The 11,146-nt window shown below is 44.0% G+C and overlaps 1 pseudogene; it reads left to right on the forward strand.

Moving 5' to 3' along the window:
• The first annotated feature begins 745 nt into the window (after nt 1–745).
• LOC134868783 (general transcription factor II-I repeat domain-containing protein 2-like) lies at nt 746–8,347 on the forward strand (annotated as a pseudogene).
• The last annotated feature ends 2,799 nt before the right edge of the window (nt 8,348–11,146 follow it).

The following is an 11,146-nucleotide window of genomic DNA, read 5'->3' on the forward strand; positions in this document are numbered from 1 at the left end:
TCAACAGGGAGAAAAATTACGACTCTTTATATTATGAGATGGTCATGCAAACATTCCAACTTCACGGCATGAAAACGTTTACAGCTCATAAAGCATTATAGATTGAATCATCTACACAGCGGTCAAAGCCGGTCAATACCATGCTTGTACTCAGATTGTCCTTGTTCATTTAAAGGTGGGGTGCTCTTCACACACATTTGTCTAGATACCATACACAAACTGAGCAACTAGGGCAAATTCTTTCATTGTCATGTCTTGTATGTAAATGCAAATAGTTTTCACACAGAGGCAATATTTTGAAAACCTCAGCGGTCATCTAAAAAGCACAAATCTGTTCATTGTGTTTTTAAAGATTGTGACTATAGTACTAATATATATTCAACTTCGAAAACGTTTTCTGATCGAAGGCTCAAGGTTGTGACTGGTAGTCCTGCTGCTGATGAGTTCAAAGAGAGATGGCTTGCTTTTTTTGTGAAGCTGAGGTAGGTTATTCTCTCAAAGTTAAAATTCTATAAAGAGCTACCTTGTTCATTCCACCATTAATATCTGCACGATTTAAAACACACTATACAGAATTTACCCTGCCTTCATTTTGTATCAGACTTATTGGTCCAGTTCCTCATTTTGTGCTTGTGATTCTTTTGTCACCCAGATGAAGGCGGAGTTCTGGTGAAAAACTACAATTCCGCTGGAGCCGAGCTTCATGTACAAACTCGACCACTACACATCACAATTTGTTGCCCTGATGAATGCCAAGGGAGGAGTCCGTGGGAACAAGCTGAGGCCGTTCCTGGAAAAACGGAGTCAGGTATGCTTGTTCAAAATTGTGCATGATCAAATTTTTTTGAAGGGAGACAGACCTTACTCACACACACATCAAACATTGCCCAACATATACAGCACACACCCTCACACTCGGTTGTTTAAATGCCCCTGCATGGTCCATCTTTCCATGGCGCTTGCTCAGTTTGCTCATATCACTCCTCCTTGCACACTCTTGTTTTCTTACTTGAAAGTTTATTGTGTATGAATATTAGTTCAGTATATTATTCTCTTCACAGAACCAAAGCATAGACATGAGGCGTGACTCTGTCATCCGCAGCCTCATACTCTACCTTGGCGAAAAACAAGAGGATCTTTTTGAAGATTTCCTGGTAAAGAGTGATTTTTTTTTTTTAATGACACAGGAGGTCTTTAGAGGGAGATAGCAGCTCAACAGTTTGTCATCTAGGAGTGACCCAGCTTTTTATTTCTAGTCAAAAATCTATTATAAACATAGTTTATAAATTTAAATGAATGAAAAAAAGTGTTTTAGGACTCAGAACATTGATCCAAGTATTTGAGAGATGCTATCCTGCTCTATTATGTCCCATAAGTTGTTGCAGAAATGTTCGAGTTGATAGCATTTGATACACAGATTTACTGCTAAATTTAAAGGTCCCTCTATTATGCTTTTCCGGTTATAACTCGTCCTTTTGTGTGTTGTGTAGCTTTTTCTGCATGTAAACAGTCTGAAGTCACAAACCATCAAAGTACAACATGTAGGGAGTAAAACTCTAAAACAGAAAAAACTATGTTGCCCTCAAACGCCTCGTTGCAGATTTTTCTTTTTCCATTTTTTTCTTCCGGGGTTGTTGACGTCACTAAATGTGGAGACCAATTGCCAATTTGGCACGCCCATAGCTATAGACCAATAGGCACACCCTCTGCCAACCGACCATTTACTGTTGAAAGACTGAAATGTCAAGAAAGTATTTTGTGCCCTGAAATGTGAGGGGAAATATCATCTGTTTGCCTTACCGAAGGCAGTACCACGAAAAAGTCCGTGGTTGAAATTTATTTTTAACACTGTTCCTTCAACAGTTCGAAGTACTGTACTGTGTACCCGGCATTTCAAGGACGACAGCTTCACAAACCTTGCACAGGTTGATGCCGATATGCAAAGCCTGCAGAGTTCCTACTTTGTTTCAGTTCTAACATTACATCTGAAATGTAAGAGCGATACAAAGTAAAAACATTCACTGTGAAACCGCCTGCTCCAGTCTACTTTGGGACGGTGGATCAGGTCCATCACGTTGGTCTGTGTCATTTTCAGGATCGGACTCCGGTTCAAACATATATGGCTGTACCGCCGTCATTGTAACACATAAACTGATGCTCAGCTGTAACGGGAAGGCTGGGAAAGCACTCTGTTAGACAGGGGCGGAGCCTCTCAGTTGCTTGACCAATCAGAACAGAGTGGGCGAGCTGAGCAATCAGAGCACACTGGGTTCAAAAGGGGGGGCAGGAGCTCCGACAAGGCGTTAGGACAGAGAGAGAATCGGGATACTCTACTACAGCACATCGCAGTGGCGGCTGGTGAACATTTTTTGTTGGGGGGGCGCAGTTGGGCGGCACGGTTTAAATAGCACTTTTTTTAGAGGTTTAGCTTAAGACAGTTGGTTAGGTGGCTGCGGCCACATTCGTGCTTCTTACATTTTTGTGTGAAGTGCTTTAGATCCTTCATCCCGGTTGTAGTCCAAAGTGTTTCAGTCCCAGGACTTTGAAATAACAGACAAGGGAAACAAAAAAAGGCATTGCTCACTGTACAACCAGCTAACCAATTCCGCTTAGCATACAAGTTTGAGGAGAAAGTCCGAGTGTAGATTCTCCCGCGATCAGTGGTCGTCTGTTGAATGTTTAAATCCGGACGCTCGGGTCCCAAGTCTTTCAATTTCTTCTTTTCGACATCTGATAGTCGATGAAACGGTGTTTTAAGTAGAGCTTGCACGGAGTTCTCAGCCATCGATGTCGCCATATTCACTCAATCTAAGTTTCAGCTAGCTACGGTGCTGCTCTTTACGCTTGTGGTTAGGGAATGATAACGATGCTGATTCGCCGAAATAGTCCAATCGCGTATCTAAGAATGTCACATTGAACTAAGAAACAATGCCATTGGCTGTGGGCGCAAAGATTTGCGCCCACAGATCTAAGTTTCATCCCCCAATGAAAAGCTATCCTTGCTAAAATGACTGAGAAAAGTATAAGCTCTCCTATAGACTCCCATGTTATCGGCGCCCACGGACGGTAGCCGACCTGCCTATTCTCAGAAAAGGCGAATGGCAATATATTATGTCCGGACACATTTTAGCGGTTCTTGACAGTGGTCTCCCATACACATTTAACCCATAAACACGGTACATTTCTTATTTCAATTATGTTGTATATATAACGTTTTTTAACTCAAAAAGTCAGGGTGGGCGGCGCCCAAGCGCCCACTATTGACGCACCGCCACTGAGCACATGTGTCAAACTCAAGGCCCGCGGGCCACATCCGGCCCGTGAATGAATTATCTTTAGCCCGCATGACAAAATCTATTTACTATTAGAGCTGGCCCGCTGGTATATCATACGCGCCACCATAATACTACAAATCCCATAATGCACTGCCCGTGCGTCTGCACGTCAATCACAGGCCCGCGTCAATCACAAGCGCCCCCATCGTTCATCAGCACTTCTGTCAACTTTCATCCCTCTCCCCACAAAATGGCAGGGGTTTTCAAGACAGGTGGCATGTAAAGGGCAAAGCTGTGTGTCTTCTGTGCGGAGACAGTGTGGCTGTAATGAAAGAATACAACATAAAAAGACACTATGAAACGAAGCACCACGACAAATACAAGCATCTGGACCCGACACAAAGGCTACAGAAGGTAGAAGAATTAAAAAGAAGTCTGGTGTCACAGCAGGCTATGTTCACTAAAGCCAAATCACAAAGCGAGGCTGCTGTTAAGGCCAGTTTTATTGAGGCAGCAGAGATTGCAAAATCATCCCGGCCCTTTACCGAGGGGGAATTTGTCAAAAACTGCATGATTAAAGTTTGCGACACCGTGTGCCCAGAAAAAAAGGCAAGCATTTTTAAATGTGAGCCTGAGCCGAAACACCGTTGCTGACCGTGTTCGCCACCTTGCTGCCAATCTCCAACAACAGCTTGTGGGAAAGGGAAAAGCTTTCATCGCGTACTCCCTTGCTGTGGATGAGAGCACCGACCCTTCTGATACTTCCCAGCTGTCAATTTTCATCCGTGGAGTGGACTCAAGCCTGTGCGTTTTTTGGATTACGCTCAATGCATGGCACAACTACGGGGAAAGATCTCTTTGAAGAGGTGTCCAGATGTGTAGATAAAATGGGGCTGCCGTGGGATAAACTTGTTGGACTGACAACAGATGGAGCGCCTGCGATGTGCGGTCAAAAAAGTGGATTGGTGGGGAGGATCCGAGAAAAGATGCATCATGCAGGATGAAAACGTCACAAGTGAGCTGACAGCTTATCACTGCATCATACACCAGGAATCGTTGTGTGGCAAAGCCTTGAAAATGGAACATGTAATGAGCATCAAAACACGAGCGGTTAACTTTATCAGAGCCAGAGGTTTAAATCACCGCCAGTTCAAGTCTTTTCTGGCGGAGTTAAATTCGGACTATGGTGACTTGCCCTATCACACAGAGGTGCTATGGCTAAGCCAGGGAAAGGTGCTGGAAAGATTTTTCGAGTTGCGTGAGGAGATCTGTGAGTTCATGGAAAGCAAAGGGAAAGACACATCAGAGCTCCGAAATAAAAAGTTTCTGTGTGAAGTCAGTCCCGGCTCCAGCTCAGTACAGAGGGGGGGGCAGCTGAAAACCGAGGGGGGGCGGTGAGTCACAGCATCATGTGACATGTCACCGGCGGTGACATGTCACATGATGCTGCATAGAATGAGAAAACATAACAGAGCAACATCAAAACAGACTCCACAGATCAGAGGCGCTGATCTATCCAACAACGTATGATCAATAACCACATTGCTAACAAACAGTAGCAACAATACAAATGATAAAATAACCAGCTCTTACCTTCAGTAGAGTTGCAGTCTCCTCTTTCCTGACGAGTGGAACCTCCTCAGCAGCATCTCCTTCTATTCATCTTTGAATTTCCTACTGAGGTCATTCTCAAAGGCCAGCTGGATGAGATGGGCTTTGCGTCGATGCAACATGCTGCGTCTGTGCTCACTAAATACATTCTTCAACGTGGAGAACGAGTTTTCACATGTAGCAGTTGATGCCCCGAATGTTAGTGCGTGTTTGAATGCTGTCATTACCGCTGGTATGGCACTTAATACCCTGGACTCCTTTGCAACAAGGTGACTCAAAGTCACTCTCACTTCTCCCTGGCCTGTGCACCGGCTTTTCAAAAACTCTCGCGCAACTGTGAACTGTGCCTCAACCATGTCTGTGTTTGTTAAATCCAGTAGTGGTTTCACTTTCTCAGCCTCCAGGAAATTCACACTGGCGGGGTCCAAAGCGTCCAAAGCTGACATATATTTCCCGTTACGCTCGCTGAAACGTGCAGCCATTTCACTCAGAATAGAGTCGATGATGCCAAAAAACAGCCGCTTGCACTCTTGTTGAATGTCCACTTCGCGCTGCCCAAGGCTTTCACTCACCACGTAGTCTTGTAGCGTCCTGGTGGCCTGCCGCTGCCGTTTTGGAGGAGCAGGCACGCCGGCGCCATCACCTGCATCGCTGTCAGACCACAGTTTCTGAAATTCCGCATCTGATCGTAGATCCTCTATGCAAGAAGAGGCACTTTGAATGAGCTGGACTGCAGTGATTAGATCTGTTTCTTCGGCTTGCAGCATCCGATTGGCTGGGTCCATCAGCCCCAATAGTTTGTGCATCACACCGGTGAGAAATGTGAAGCTCTGTTCTGTAATGGCCTTGTGAAGTCCAACAGATTCAATTTTCACATCAGCACTTGCTCCCATGGTTCCGATCTCTTTCAGGAAGTCCACCAGTGCAGTGTGTGACTTCAGCACCACAGACACCGTGTCAAGGTGTCCGGTCCATCGCTGCTCTAACAGCCTTTTAAGCTTCTCTCCTTTGTACTGTGCGGCTACAGTGGGCTTTTTCATAAATTTATAAAGGGAATTGCACACTTCAAAAAAATCCCCAACTGCACTCTCTGAGGAAATAGCATGCACGATCACCAAATGTAATTGGTGGTTGAAACAATGGATGTAAGGCACTTCTCTGTTTAACTTATTTTGAATAAGCTTCTGCATGCCTCCCTCTCGTCCCGACATGACGCTGGCTCCGTCATAACACTGACTAAGAATTTTGTTTGCGTCAAGGCCAGCATTTGACAGTTCATCAAGCACAACATTAGTGAGTGACTGGGCATCACATTTGTCCGTTGTCTGCATTGATAACAGCCTCTCTTGCATTTTGTAGTCCTTGTCCATATAACGCACAACTATAGATACATTTTCACTGCCTGTCGGGTCTTTAGTTCCATCTACCTTGAGTGTAAACCATGACTCCCCGACATCTTTAACAATTTGCTCTGTTACGATCGTGCTCATCAGTTCAATGATGTGATTTTGAATATCATGTGATGTGTAAGTTGCGTTTTTTGGAATTGTACTGAAAGCCTTTGCAAGCTCTTGGTTTTGCCTCAGCGTGTAACCAAACAGGGAGAGAAACATTCCGCTTCCCAGTTCATCTCTGCTATTGACTGAATCCACTTCACCCCTCAGTGGCAGTTCGTTTGAGACAAGAAATTCAATTATGTCAACAATTGCAGACACATACAGGCGGTTTCGCGCAAGCTGATGAGAGTTAACCATGGTTGAAATTTCACTGCCTGTGTTGCATCGCATTTCCTTCTCTTTCCAGCTACCATTGCATGCTTGATGCTCTTTGCTGTTACTGTGCCTGCTAAATCCCTTTGCCTTATCATTAGCATGCTTCCAATTAGTATATCCAGTTCTTGTGAAAACAGAGTCACTCCCTCCAAATTTCCTGCAGGGAAAACAAAAGGCTGCATCCAATTGCTGCGAATATTCAAGCCAGTCTCTCTCGTTGTACCAATTAGCCGAAAATGACCGTTTACAGTCATTATTATGCTGTTGCTTCTTTGGAAACTGCCTGAGATGAACCTGAGCTGGCTTGTCAACTCCGAGGTCCTCTGGTAGGCCTAAACCATGCTGTGAGTGCGACAGCGGGCTCTCCGGTCCCAGTGAACCCAGCTCACTCTCCTCACTGCGAGGCTGAACCTGCGGCTCCTCCCTCGGCAGGTGTTCCTCGTCCTCTCCGGTGCTCCTGCTGCTGCTGCTGCCAGGCGGCGGTGATGCCGCAGACGGTGTGGTTGTTTCTGGCTTTTTCAGCCATTTGCGAATATCCATTCTGTCCATAGACAGAGATGTATAAAATATTCTGAATGTCCGCTTGAATTAAAATAGCTGCTACGTTGCTTCGTTTGTTTTTGTTTTATGGCGGGAATCGGGATGACGCACTGACCGTCAGTAGGCTAACCGTCAATTTGACGTAGCCTAAACTGCGTAAATTGCAAAGCTGTTTTTTTATTTACCCATGCTGTTCATTTTGGTTTGTCAGTGGAGTTTTCTGTTGTTTTTAACACATCATAAACTGTTGTAATAAAACTAAAAACAATAAAAAATACATTAAAAAAATACTATTTTGATTGAGGGGGCGGACAGTCCGCGTTGCCCCCTCACGCCCCCCCCGTGACGCCGGGACTGTGTGAAGTAGCGTTTCTGTGTGACATCACGAGCCACCTGAATGCGCTTAACCTGCAGCTTCAGGGGCGGGGCCGTGTCATCACTGACATGTACGCTACAGTGAGGGCTTTTAAAACCAAGCTGCGCCTGTGGGAGACGCAGATTCTTCAGGAAAACTTGAGCCATTTCCCGCACTGCCAAACAATAAAAGAGCAGGTCGCTGCCGCTGTTATCCCAACTAGACAGTTTACTGAAAAACTCGGCATACTTGGTGCTGACTTCACAAGGCGATTTGCCGATTTTGAAGCCCAAAAAAGCAGGTTTGAACTGCTCAGTAATCCATTTGCAGCTGACGTGGAAAGCGCACCATCAAACCTGCAAATGGAGCTGATCGAGCTCCAATGTAGTGACACACTGAAGGCAAAATATGAGTCTGTGGGCGCTGCAGAGTTTCCACGTTTCATCCCCGACACAATGCCCCATCTACGCTCCCAGGCTGCTCAAAGGCTCTCTATGTTTGGCCGCACATACTTGTGTGAACAGCTGTTCTCTTTGATGAAGAAAAACAAAACTTCACACAGGACTCGTCTTACTGATGAACACCTTCACTCAATCCTGAGGATTTCCTCAGCTCAGAGCCTGACCCCAGACATTGATGAACTTGTAACCAAGATAAGACACCAAGTATCTGGCTCAGACAAGTGAGCATCACAGAGCAGCAAACGGTGCTTTGACACAGTTTCAGTTTTTAATGCAGTTTAATATTTGCATTTTGTTCTCTTGCTACTACAGGACATTTGATTTTTCTTTGAAGTAAATTACTTCTGGCTGTTGTTTACCTGTAGAAAATGTTCTTTTGTTATTTATTTATAATTTTTCTTTCATTTATTTCATAATTAATGTTGTTTTATAGGCAATAATCTATAGGCCTTGTTAGTTCCAGGTTCAATATGTGCAATAAGGTTGTTTCAATAAGTTTTCAATAAACGTGGAACCCGTCCGGCCCTCGACTTGTAGCAATTTCTTAATTTCGGCCCACTGTGTATTTGAGTTTGACACCCCTGCTCTACAGAGATGCTGTATGAGAAAACCAATGTGATTTTGGAACATTGAACAATGTAAATCTATTCTAGTACACCTCAACAATGGAATTATGATCAGTAAAAACGGCCACAATATGGGACCTTTAAGCATATTTACCACTCGAGAATTGCCAAATATGGTCAAAAATCCTTTCAAAGTATCACATTAGGACACCAAGACATGGAATAATCTATGCTGTGATTTGGAATCAAAAATCTAATCTTTTTGCATTTGGACGATGAGCACTTATGTTTTGGAAACTGCTCAGAAACCCCCTTTTTGTCAATAAACCTAGGAATGCCATACATCCTCTGAAAGCCCTCCATCTTTAGTTTATGGCTGTGAGTAGGCTAGAGACCACAACAGCTCATTTTATACTGTGTGTCAATCTTCAAGAAATGGTTTCACTCCAATGAAATGGGTCCTATGGGGCCTAACATCATCACACATGAATATAATTGGGCTCATTAGATCCACATATGCAATTCCAAGACCCCAGCACGCAAAAATATTCAAATTGACCATTTTAAGTAAGTACTGCATGTGATCAGCATGAAGTGTCCAAATGTGTAAAGAGGAGACATTTTCTTTTTTTGACAAATCGTTTTTATTAGGTTTTGCACAGATAGCAAACAGACATTTTCAAAAACTTAAATGTCGAATACTGTGATTTTCTAATACAAATAGTAAAACAACCAAAAACCCCATTACCCCGCAATCTCATTCCCACATACATACAAAGGGGGGGGGGTGAATATTTAAAAAAATATATATACAGTGGGGCAAAAAAGTATTTGGTCAGCCACCAATTGTGCAAGTTCTCCCATTTAAAAAGATGAGAGATGCCTGTCATTTCTATCATAGGTATACCTCAACTATGACAGACAGAATGGGGGAAACAATCCAGGAAATCACATTGTAGGATTTTTAATGAATTAATTGGTAAATTCCTCGGTAAAATAAGTATTTGGTCACCTACAAACAAGCGAGATTTCTGGCTCTCACAGACCTGTAACTTCTTCTTTAAGAGGCTCCTCTGTCCTCCACTCGTTACCTGTATTAATGGCACCTTTTTGAACTCGTTATCAGTATAAAAGACACCTGTCCACAACCTCAAACAGTCATACTCCAAACTCCACTATGGCCAAGACCAAAGAGCTGTCAAAGGAGACCAGAGACTAAATTGTAGACCTGCACCAGGCTGGGAAAACTGAATCTGCAATAGGTAAGCAGCTTGGTGTGAAGAAATTAACTGTGGGAGCAATTATTAGAAAATGGAAGACATACAAGACCACTGCTAATCTCCCTCCATCTGGGGCTCCACGCAAGATCTCACCCCGTGGGGTCAAAATGATCACAAGAACGGTGAGCAAAAATCCCAGAACCACACGGGGGGACCTAGTGAATGACCTGCAGAGAGCTGGGACCAAAGTAACAGAGGCTACCATCAGTAACACACTACGCCGCCAGGGACTTAAATCCTGCAATTCCACACGTGTCCCCCTGCTTAAGCCAGTACATGCCTGTCCCGTCTGAAGTTTGCTAGAAGGCATTTGGATGATCCAGAAGAGGATTGGGAGAATGTCATATGGTCAGATGAAACCAAAATATAACTTTTTGGTAAAAACTCAACTCGTCGTGTTTGGAGGAGAAAGAATGCAGAGTTGCATCCAAAGAACACCATACCTACTGTGAAGCATGGGGGTGGAAACATCATGCTTTGGGGCTGTTTTTCTGGAAAGGGACCAGGACGACTGATCCGTGTAAAGGAAAGAATGAATGGGGCCATGTATCGTGAGATTTTGAGTGAAAACCTCCTTCCATCAGCAAGGGCACTGAAGATGAAGCGTGGCTGGGTCTTTCAGCATGACAATGATCCCAAACACACCGCCAGGGCAACGAAGGAGTGGCTTCGTAAGAAGCATTTCAAGGTCCTGGAGTGGCCTAGCCAGTCTCCAGATCTCAACCCCATAGAAAATCTTTGGAGGGAGTTGAAAGTCCGTGTGGCCCAGCGACAGCCCCAAAACATCACTGCTTTAGAGGAGATCTGCATGGAGGAATGGGCCAAAATACCAGCAACAGTGTGTGGAAACCTTGTGAAGACTTACAGAAAACGTTTGACCTCTGTCATTGCCAACAAAGGGTATATAACAAAGTATTGAGATGAACTTTTGTTATTGACCAAATACTTATTTTCCACAATCATTTGAAAATAAATTCTTTAAAAATCCTACAATGTGATTTTCTGTATTTCTTTTTCTCATTTTGTCTCTCATAGTTGAGGTATACCTATGATGAAAATTACAGGCCTCTCTCATCTTTTTAAATGGGAGAACTTGCACAATTGGTGACTGACTAAATACTTTTTTGCCCCACTGTATATATATATATATATATTGCAAAGAAGGGGGGGGGGGGGGGGTGTCTCTACTCAGAATTAAGTTTTGGGTTCTTCATCAACAGTGTCAATGTGGTCCAAAAAAGGCTGCCAGGTTTTATGGAACGTCGTCAGGGAGCCTCTAAGGGAGA

Source organism: Eleginops maclovinus, chromosome 8 (assembly GCF_036324505.1).
Source record: "Eleginops maclovinus isolate JMC-PN-2008 ecotype Puerto Natales chromosome 8, JC_Emac_rtc_rv5, whole genome shotgun sequence".
NCBI lineage: Eukaryota > Metazoa > Chordata > Actinopteri > Perciformes > Eleginopidae > Eleginops > Eleginops maclovinus.